This window comes from Panicum virgatum, chromosome 7K (genome assembly GCF_016808335.1).
Source record: "Panicum virgatum strain AP13 chromosome 7K, P.virgatum_v5, whole genome shotgun sequence".
In the NCBI taxonomy this organism is placed as follows: Eukaryota; Viridiplantae; Streptophyta; class Magnoliopsida; order Poales; family Poaceae; genus Panicum; species Panicum virgatum.
In genome coordinates, this window is record NC_053142.1 from 27,640,593 (window position 1) to 27,652,554 (window position 11,962).

The following is an 11,962-nucleotide window of genomic DNA, read 5'->3' on the forward strand; positions in this document are numbered from 1 at the left end:
GTCCATGGTGGAACGGAGGAAGAAGAAGCTGAGCAAAGGAGAGAGAGAGTCAGAGCTCGAGCTGGGTTTGAGGGCCTGAACGAGGACGTCCAGGATATCGAGGAAGGTCGGAGAAAAGCCCCGTCGGCTGGCGCGTGGCGACGACCGGTGGAACTCGTCTCAGCATGGGTGACAGCATGGGCGATGGCTCGATGGCGTGCGTCCATTGGCTGCGACGTTCCTCAGCTTGCGTGCGAGCCGAGGATGGCCGGCGCGTGGCGCCCACACGTCGGCGCCGACGCGTGGCACGCCGCGATGCATGTTCTGCATGCCTGAGCCTTGACTGGTATGGCTGATTTACTAATTTTTAAGTTTTAATTATTGAATTTAAACTCCAGGTGTTATAGATCCATCCTCTGCCCGTGTGGCGCGCGCGGCGGTCGTGTCCCCGCGCCCCTACCGGCTCGCGCGAGCGAGCTAGCACCTAGCAGTACACTGTGCACAGGTTGCATGCTTTCCTGTGCCCTTCTTCGGTACGGGGCGGCGGTGCCCGCGCACTGCCCGTCAATGCAGCTAGCGGCGCGCGGCCCGGCCGGGGGCCTGCACGCTGCTGCCCGGCCGTGATCCAGGAGACGGCTCCCTAGAAATAATCGTGTGGACCGAGCGACCGGAGCGGCGGTCCGGCCGTTAGGCGGTTTCGGCCGGCCCCGTCGGTGACGCGCGCGCGCGGTCGCATCGCAGACATGGGTTGCTGCATTCGCAGGCCCTGCGGTGCACGACACCGCCCTTGCATGCCGGACACCGAGGCGCCGCTAGCTCTACTAGGTAGGGTAAATTTGCTCTAGGACACTGTACAAACACGATATTTGCCAGTAGACATCATTTAAAATGGAATTTGCTGATACACACTGCTCTTTTGCATCTATTTGACATTTAGACATTAAAAAATAAAATATTCATTTCTTAGTTGGAAGGAGAGATAAACAGGTGAAAAGTCAATTTTACCCTTATTAAAGTGGGTCCCATGATGTCTTAGCAGGCGGAGCACCAGAGACCTGCGTCGTGGCCTGGCCGTCGTCGTGGCTACTGGCTAGCAGCTAGCTGCTGTAGAGGACGACGAAGCACGGGAGCAGGGCTCTGGGTTGAACATCAGCAGCTCGACGTCGTCGTTGCCGTCGGCGCGCGGGCACCATGGAGTCGAAGGCCACCTTGTCGTCCGCGGCACCGCAGCCGACGCGCCCCGCCACGACGCGCGGCACACCAGGATGGCGTGGCGCACCGGGAGGAACGCGAACTTCCCCGCGAAGCCGTGCCGCAGGGTGCTGCACACACAGCAGTAGGGGCTCCTGCACGCGCCGCCGGTGCCCAGGGAGCAGAGCATCGTGGAGCAGTGGAAGCGCAGGCGCTTGTTCCCGTCCGCGACGCACCGCTCATTCACAACGGCGGCGCCGCCCTCGCCGCGGCGCCGGGCGGCGCGCGCGCGGACGAGGTCGCGGTACTCTTCGAAGCGGGCGGGCGCGCGCGGGTTGTGGTGGATCCTGAGGATGCGGCGGACGGCGGGGGGCCTCGGCGGCGCCGGACGCGGTGGGCTTCCACCTGGCGAGGAAGATCATGCGGATGATGGTCATGCTGGAGTCGAGGTGGGTGAACTCCGACTGGGATTACCTCATCGCCTGCTGGCGGAGCTCAAGCAGCTGCGGCCTGCCCAGCACCTCACCGCGCACCTTGTAGCCTAGGCACGGCACGACTAGGCACCGTACGCCTGGGCACGATAAGGCTTTCGTGCCGTGCCGTGCCGCCCAGCGTGCCATACCTGAGGCCCAGGCATGGCACTGAATGGTTTCGGGTCGTGCCGTGCCGCCCATTTGGCCCAAGCATGCAGAGCACGAAAATAGCAAAAACTCTTATTCAACAGTGTCTTTCATCATGAATATGAAAACATTGGCAGAAATCAACAAAATATAACTATTTGACATCTAAGTGACTAGCACAGCAACACAAATACACAATCCACAGCCACTAGCGCCAGCATTAGCACCGGCACCAGCACCAGCACCGGCACCTGCACCAGCATCAGCACCGGCACCCCCAGCAGCAACGGGAGGGGGAGGGGGCATGATTACTTCGACATTACCACGCCGACCAAAAGGCCCCTCCCGGTCCTCTTCCATACCGTCCTCATCGTCCCCCTCCAGGCCCATCATCTGCAAGTCATCGTTGATGGTGTGGCCTTCATCGTCGTCGTCCATGGCCTGGGGGACAGGCCTTCGGCGCATCACAGCTTCGCGTTGGCCGGCAAAACCAAGGGAACCGAGCTGCCGGTCAGGGTCCAAAGACCCCAGATCCAGCCCCCTCAGGTACCTCAACAGCTTTGCATCGGCCGAGCAACTGTGCAGAGGGCAAAACCGAGCATATTTAGGGGAAAGAAATTAAAAAATTGAGAAAAAGGTTAGGGTATCCGGACTTACCAGATCCGGAGCACCAAGGACGCCAGCGAGATCGAGGATGGCCGGGTCTACGAGATTTATGGAGGGATAGTCGGGTTTGGGGACAGATTTGAGTTGAGGAAGCGAGTCGACCAGTGAAGATGCAAAAGTAGGGAGGAAAACAAAGAGAAGAGGGCGAGCGGGATAGAGTGGACGGCCAAACGGACGACCAGCTTCTGGTGGCGTAGGGCAACGACGGCGAGCCGGCGACCGGAGTTGGTGAAGAGGGTCAGATCGAGATGGGAGAGAGGCGGCGGGGCGAGAACGAGACGGGAGGGGAGCGGAGGGGTCAAGGCTCGATCTAGGGTTAGGCGAGGGGAGCGGAGGGGGCGAATAGAGGCCGGGGGCCGTGGCCGGCGCCTTATATCCCGCTCCCCTTCCAACGGCTGGGCTGGGCCGGCAGCAGGCCTCCAACGGCTCTTTGCCTGGCCTGGCCTGGGGAGCGGGCCGTGGGCTGTGCCGGGTCACCGTGCCGCCCGTCGGGCCGATCGGGCTGGTGTTTTTGGGCCATGCCTAGACGCGTCTAGCGGGCCGGCATTGAGGCCCAGGCACGGCCCGGCTATTAGGCCCATGCCGCCCGGAGCCCAATAATCACCGGGCCCGAGCCAATGTCAGGCCAGGCTAAATTGGGCCGGACCTCGGGCCCCCATGGGCATCGGGCCAAATGGCCAACTATACCGACACTGAAGGCTGAGGCGGCAGGGACCGCGCGAGCGGCTAAGACATGGGATCCACTTTAATAAGGGTAAAATCGACTTTTCACATCTTTAACTCTCCTCCCAACTAAGAAATGAATATTTTAATTCTGTTAATGTCTATGGGCAAATAGATGCAAAAGAGCCGTGTGTATCAGCAAATTCCATTTTGAATGATGTCCAACGGCAAATATCGTGTTTGTACAGTGTCCTAGCGCAAATTCACCCAGCTAGCTAGCACTCGGACAGACCCGGCGCGCTGGATGTCGTCAGTCTTGATGATGACTCGCCGCTCCCGCGTAGGGACCGCTCCCGCGTAGGGATGAAAACGGACGGGAATGGGTGGGAAAATCCGTCAACTGTTTCCGTTTCCGTATTTTTTTTACGGGAAACGGGAGCGGGAGCGGAATAGACGGAAAAGGGATATACGGGTTACGGAAACGGACACGGACGGGAACCGAAAAATTTACCAGAATGTATTATTATATAATCACCATTCACCTTGCATGAATATAACACTATACACTCTTTTACACGAGCTATTTTGTAAAAATATGATCAATGTTTAATGTTTCTTATGATTAAACTGTGAAGTACACCGATTGATGTTGAGGAACAAGAAAGGATATATGATGTGTTTTTAATTTTTTTTTTGGATTTTATAAATACGGGACTAATACGGGATCATTCCGCTTAGAAACGGGATCCCACAAATACGGATGGGATATATCCCTTCCCGCTTTCCATTCCATTTCTATATTTTTCTGTAAATATGAAAACAGGCGAGATAAATATAAAAAAACACGTGGGGCGGGACGGGATTTTTTTTTTGTCCATTTTGATCCTTACTCGCGTGCCCGCGTGTCCAAGCGAGCCCCGCCGGGTTCCGTTCAGAAAACGACACCAGCCCGCCAAGAGGCAGGTACGATATGTACGTATGCGCACGTACTTACGGGTAGGCCGCGGCTGCATATAGTACGACGACCTGTATATATTGTATATGCCCAACGGTCGACAAGGTCCCCTCCCCCAACGGCCGTTGGGAGGTCAATTCAGAAAACGGCAGCAGCTCCAGAATAAGATGCATCGTATCGTTGCCAAGCCCCCCCCCCCCCCCCCCCCCCCCCCCGATTCTGTGAATAAAAAACTCTTAGGGGGAGGAAATGGCCCTAATGTTTTTTCATTAAAAGGAGGCCACACCGGCTTACCCGGGCAGAAAAAACTCCCGAACCCTGGCCCATGCCCGAGAGGGCCAAGCCTCGCGGCGAGCACAGCGAGGGTTTTTTTTACCCCAACAGCCAGAAATTCGCTTCTGATGAGAATCGAACTCAGGACCTGTTGGGGCGCGACGCTATCGGACCGGGCTAGCCAACTGGCCGCCCAGCCTTTCGCAAGAGATCCTTGCTGTGAATAATAATACAGTACAGATCCTTGCTTCTCATACCTTCATCAGGGCTCTTTTTTTTTTACTGACCTGGTTGATGATCATGTAATGTAAGCTGGTTAGCCTTCTATGCAGCTAGCGTCGCTCACCACGCTGTGGATGCTGACGACGCTAGCTAGATAGCTGCAACAGGGGAGGTATACTAGGAAACTACGTGCAGAGAACACGTTGGCTTCGCGACACTCTATATATATATATATATATATATATATATATATATATATATATATATATATATATATATATATATATATATATATATATATATATATAAGACTGTTAGTACTAAAGAAAATATAAATATTCGGTGCAGAATAAATAGTTCTGAAGAACATATTTGGCATACTTCTCACGGTTAGATAAATTTAATAGTTGCTTTAATTCATAACATGGGGTAAAAGACAAGACGATTTAGAATTAAAATTTAAAAGATTGCAGAAAGAACATAAGCATTTAGAAGAGCAATATTTAGTAACAAATAAAAAATTAGAATTAGCTTTGCAAGCATTAGAAGAAAGCAAAATATTTCTTGGAAAGATTAGTCAAAATAGTGATTACATTAAAAAAGATATATCTTATCTGTTCAATAAATTAGAAAGTAGTAATATTGCTGAGCATAGTAAGGAAATTATGTTGTCATCTTCTGGAATAATAGAAGTTCCTAGATCATTAAATTCTGACAAATGGAAGTATCTGAAAGCCTCACAAGAAGAGACAAGTCTCTCCAACTGGTCCAAAAAGATACTAGGCCTTTAAGTCTAATGGACAAATTAAAAGGAGGATGTGACAATATTGAATCTTTAGAGGAAATGATAGATATCAGAAGGATACTTTAAGGAAAATAAGACCTCAGCAAATATATTAAATGGGTTGGTTTGAAAATAAAAGTGGATTATACAGTATATCTAGAGAAGTTGAATTAAGTGTATTGACGGAACCTGTTCAGTTAAGAATTATTAGTAAGCAAATTGAGAATGGATTAAAGTATACTGGTACAAATACATACACCAAAGAATGTATATCCCAGTACGGGGAACAAGACGGAAACGAGCAGCAAAAAATCGAAAATTCAAAATCTCAAGTTACTATTCATGGCACTATTCAAATTCAGTTGACATTATTCAAATTCGTGGCACTATTCAAAATATCAGGTACTATTGAAATTCCGAATATGAATAGTGCGCGAGCACTCACCAGAGAGTGGCTCAGGCACCCAAGCTCTACACTATTCGACGAAAGCGAATTGCGTGGGTGGTGGATACGAGTGCGTGATTATTATGCGGGTGATTAGCAGGGTAAAATTTCGAGGCTATTGAGGCAGCAGCTATTGGGTGATAGCGACGTATGCGGATAGTGCGTGATTAGTGATTATGCAAGGTAAGGGTATGCGTGGTTCTCAGGATCTTGGCAGGTTGGCGAAACCAAAAATTCAGCCGGTGGAGTGTCTTATGCTTATGTCAGTCCTACTCAGTCCTCACCGCATGCATCGCTAGCTTGCTTCAGAATCAGGCCTACCCGGTCTTCTCCTGAACTAACCTCGGCCACGCACACACAGGACTCAGGCTCTACCATCTCCCGAGGCAGTTCCACCCAAAGGGAACACTTCTCTGCGGACACAGGCTCTCTCAGACGCATCTCCATGGGCTAAACGAGAGCAACTCAACGTAGAGGTTTCTCCTCTAGGGTCCCTAGCGTAGAGACATCACCCCGTATGAACGAGCTCAAAGGAAAGCAAGGAAATTCACAGGAAAGCTTAATCCATTTCCACAGAGCAAACTTATATATGGCTTTCCCTTTCGGGAAACCCCAAGCACTTACACAACCTTAGGTAGATTACATTACAGGCGAAGGGCGATTACAACAGCTCCCTTATTTCTATATTACAATGGGAGTGGAATGGTACTAATTAGGTGGAGTGGTGGTGGATGCGCTCTGAGTATTCTTGGTCGGTGTCTTCTCTCCTCTTCTTGGTCCTGCGATGAATGCGTGCGTCTGGCTTCCCCTTTTATAGATGGGAGGAGCCTTCGAGCTTAAGAAAGCGCCTGGACACCCAGCGTCTTCAATTACTCTTCTTTACTGTTGCCTGGATAGCTGGACGGCGATGCTGGCTTCAATAATTGTCCTGGCTATAGTAGAACTCACTGTTCAAATGACTGTTTATTCCTTTTGCCTTGTCCATTTCTGCACAACTTTCTTCACGTGATATTTCCTGGAGATATTCGGGGTATTGTCTTCCACGCCCGAATGATTGATGTCGCAGACATCAAGCAAACACTCTGGCATGCTTATCCCACGCCGAAATTGTTGATAACACCTTATCAACATTCTGGAAGCATTAATATTAGTCTTGGTGATATTCTTCTTGTAATATTTCTTCCTCTTCATTATCAACATCTTTTGGCTACCATATTTCATACCATGCCAATAATTCTCGATATTCTTTTCTTAGTTCACATTCTGTACCATAATTAGGCTTTATCAGCCTTCCCACTTCTCTTTGTATGATACTATTTTTACCATAATATTCTCGTAGGAATATTTTTGTTATATTATTTTGATACATCATATAATATTCCGGATCAAATTTTGTATTTCCTTCTATTTCTATTGCTTCAGTAAAGATCCTCCACTTGTCATGATTTGCATTATTGGCGAATAACTCTTCATAATTCTGCCATGTATCAGAGGACCAAGTAGTAAGAAATTTATATGATCCTTTTGTAATATAAATATCATGGCTGGCTGATCTTATTGGTTGTGTAAATTTTGGTGGATTAGAGCAAAATCTAATTCTATATCTTTCTTGGACACAAGCTAATTTTTTAGCTGCTTCTTTAATAGCCATTCCAAGGTCTGATTGACATATTTCTCCAAGTGTTACATATATATCAAGAGCTAAACCATGGTCTATAATAGTTTGTAAAGAGATATCATCACCAGTATTTCTTTGTATACTTCTGAAATATTTTAAATTTATATCAGCCTTGAATGTTATAAATTTATGACGAGGCTTGACAATTAATTTATCATCAATATTTAGTAAAGGAAAGATATTTGCCTTGGCAATTATTCCCAGTTGCCTTTCTTTTCCTTGATATAATTTTATAAAATAATTTTGTATATCAAGAAAGGTTTTGTATTGTCTTTCAGCATATTTGCTCCATATTAGATCTATAATATCCTGCGTAAAACATGACAGGACTTGCACAGTCTTAAAACTTATTCTAGAAACTAGAAACTCTTGTGGAGTTTTGTCTAAATATTTATTCTCCTTATCTTTCTCTAAACAAACTCCTTCTACTAGTTTTATTTTATTTTCTACTTTCTCATTATTTTTCTGTTCTAGACATGCCTTACAGGCTTGTCTTAAACAGAGACTACATGTTGCTCTTTCTCCTGGGCCTTGGTAATATATGCAATATACACATTTTATACTAGACTCACCTTCTTTATAATCTCATTTATGTTTGCTAATTACTTGATCCATCATTTCTATTTTTAGTCCAACTAGCTCATCAATTAAATCTAATTCTTCCTCACTTGATTCATTTTTTTCATCATATTCTACTTCATCTGTCTCTATTATAGAATATATTGACTCATCGTCCATTATATCATCATCACAAACTAGAATATTCTCATTCACACTATCTATTATTAACACCTTTTCATGTTCTTCATGCTTACTAGAATACCTTTTCTTATCTTTATTAGGGCAAGTTTTACTTAAATGATCTGGTGAGTTGCATATAAAACACCTACATGTGCTATCATAATTCTTTCTAGGATTATATCTTCGTATCTTTCTTTTATGGAGGAAAGGAGCTCTATTATTTGATCTCCTCAGAAAATATCTCTTCTTTATTTTTACCTTTCCCTTCTTATAATTCTTTGGATATCTTTTATTTCTAGATTTCTCTTCTCCATATGTCAAAGGTATTTGAACTATCTTATTGTAAAAATTATAATCTGATTGCTTCATCGACCTTTAAGCTTGTATATTCGTGCATATCTTTCTAAGCTGCTTAAAAACAAATGTTATAGCTTGAGAACTATTATATTCTTTTCATTCCTTTTTATATTCTTCAAATATCATGGATCCTAAAGGGTCTGGAAACTTATTAAAATATATTTCAATAATTCTTTTATTATATCCTTGCTTAGCAGTCGTAGCATTATACAAATAGTGCTGAGAGAATTCTTTTATTCCTTTCCATTTTGTTAACGTTTGCTTTTCTATTTCTTTTAATCTTTCATTTTATACTGTAGTATATCCTAATTCAGGGTCTTGTCCTATGACAATGCTTGAAATAATATTTGCAAAATTATATGGATTACTACCAGCTCTTTTTAATTCTTCATAATAATTAGGAAAGGCTTCTATCCATTGTTCCCATAAAACCTTAGCTAATTCTTCTAAAAATCTTTCTAAATATGTAAGCATATCTTCCACTTTATTTCCAATATTATGCTGATTTTGTATGTATTTTTGCACTATTAATCCTTTCCATATACTGATTATATTAGGCCAGTCTATAGGATCATGTGCTGCTAAGTTTAATATAGCACCATCACTTCTGTAATTTTGAAATTGAACTGTCTTTTCAAATTGCCTTCTTTTTGAACCCATATATTTATATTGACTAGGTATATAACTATATGCAGGTTCTTCCTTTTCTGGTGGCCAAGTTTCTGACATTCTAGAAGGTCTTTTTTTTTCTCCTTCAGTTTTTATTTCTGGACCTCGTCTTCTTTTAGATGAACTAGAGTCAAGGTCCATTGCTTCTATATCATTATCTTTGTCTTGTAAAGACATATGTATTTCTAAATCTTTGCTATATGACTCATTTATATCTTCATCCTTTTCCTCATAGCTTTCTAATAAATACTTATTATTAATTTCCCACTGTTCCTCTTCACTAGTAATATCGTCTTCTGTATTCTCTATCTTTACTTTGTTTTCTTTTTGCAACTTTAATTCTTTATTATCTAAATTATCTTGTAGTTTCAACTCATTTTTATTTTGTTTTATTGGTGTATAAGCCTTTCTACTATTTAACTCTCTTTCTTTTTTAATTTTGTTAAGCCTATAAATTTCTCGTCTAAAGTAAATTTCATTTTCTCTTATAGCAGACCATTCACATAACATAGAAGTATTATATTCATCAGGAATTTTATTTAGTTTTTGCTCATAATGCTTATTTCATTTTCTAAAGCTTCCATTTTAAACACAACTGAGATATTCGGCTAATCTTTATATTCTAAAATATATCACGAATTCTCTTAAATTCAAATTTTAATAACCAGGCTCCTCCATCTATAAAAGGAGAAGCCAGATGCAGCACACAGCACGGCGCGCAGAACCGAAAGCCACCGAAGACATCCGCCACTCCACTCCACTTAATTAGTAGCCATCTCACTTCCATTGTAATATAGAAATAAGGGAGAAGCTGTGATCGTCAGTTGTTTGTAAGGTAACCTACCTAGCGTGTGTAAGTGCATGGGTTTCCCGAAAGGGAAAGCCGTATGTAAGTTTGTTCTGTGGAAATGGATTAAGCTTTTCTGTGAATGTCCCTGCTTTCCTTTGAGCTCGTTCATACGGGTGATGTCTCTACGCTAGGGACCCTAGAGGAGAAACCTCTGCATTGAGTTGCTCTCGTTTAGCCCATGGAGAGGCGTCTGAGAGAGCCTGTATCCGCAGAGAAGTGTTCCCTTCGGGTGGAACTGCCTGGGGAGACGGTAGAGCCTGAGTCCTTTGTGCGCGTGGCCGGGGTTAGCTTGGGAGAAGACCGGGTAGGCCTGGTTCTGAAGCGAGCTAGCGATGCATGCGGTGAGTACCGAGTAGGACTGACACAAGCATAAGACACTCCACCGACTGAATTTTTGGTCTCGCCAACCTGCCAAGATCATGAGAAGCACGTATACCCATACTCTGCATATTCACTAATCACGCACATAATAATCACGCACTCATATCCACCACCCACGCAAGTCGCTTTCGTCGAATAGTGTAGAGCTTGGGTGCCTGAGCCACTCTCTGGTGAGTGCTCGCGCAATATTTATATTCGGAATTTGAATAGTGCTGTGAATAGTAACTCGAGATTTTGAATTTGCAGTTTAAATTTTCGATTTTTTTTCCGCTCGTTTCCGTCTTGTTCCGCCGTACTATATATATATATATATATATATATATATATATATATATATATATATATATATATATATATATATATATATATATATATATATATATATATATGAATTTAAGGGAATTGCAATACTCTGTCAAAATTGAAAAGCTACATTATTTAAATTTAGAAGTCAATACCGGAAAGACTGTTAGTACTAAAGAAAATATAAATATTAGGTACAGAATAAATAGTTCTGAAGAGCATACTTGGCATACCTCTCACGGTCAGATAAATTTAATAGTTAATTTAATTCATAACTTTTACATAACTTGGGGTAAAAGACAAGACGATTTAGAATTAAAATTTGAAAGATTACAGAAAGAACATAAGCATCTAGAAGAGCAATATTTAGTAGCAAATAAAAAATTAGAATTAGCTTTGCAAGCATCGGAAGAGAGCAAAACATTTCTGGGAAAGATTAGTCAAAATAGTGATTATATTAAAAGGGATATATCTTATTTATTCAATAAACTAGAAAGTACTAATATTGCTGAGTATAGTAAAGAAATTGTGTTGTCATCATCTGGAATACTAGAGGTTACTAGATCATTAAATTCGGATAAATGGAAGTATCTGACAGCCTCACTAGAGGAGACCAGTGTCTCCAGATAGTGCAAAAAGATACTAGGCCTTTAAGCCTAATGGATAAATTAAAAGGAGGATGTGATGAAATTGAAACTTTAGAAGAAATGATAGATGTCGAAAGTGATCTTGAAAGATACCAGAAGGACACTTTAAGGAAAATAAGACCTCAACAATTATATCAAATGGGTTGGTTTGAGTATAAAAGTGGATTATATAGAATATATAGAGAAGTTGAATTAAGTGTTTTAACAGAACCTGTTTAGTTAAGAATTGTTAGTAAGCAAATTGAGAAAAGATTGAAATATACTGGATATAAATACATACATCAAGGAATGTATATTATATGAATTAAAGGAATGACAAGGAAGAAATTAGGAACAAAAGTTTTAATCACCCTATTAGATAAAAGATGGGAATCAGCACACAAAGCATCATTAGGATTCTTAGAAGGAGACATGAATGAAAATATGCTAATAACATATATAGCTCTAGATTTAATAATGCCAATAAAAGAATTTATAGACAAAATGGTATTTGCTTTTCAGACCAAAGGTTACGAAGACTTTAAAGGTACCAATTTAT

The 11,962-nt window shown here is 43.2% G+C and overlaps 1 pseudogene; it reads right to left on the reverse strand.

The window, feature by feature from the left end:
* Positions 1 to 913: 913 nt before the first annotated feature.
* Positions 914 to 2,228, reverse strand: LOC120640071 (annotated as a pseudogene).
* Between the last annotated feature and the right edge of the window lie 9,734 nt (positions 2,229 to 11,962).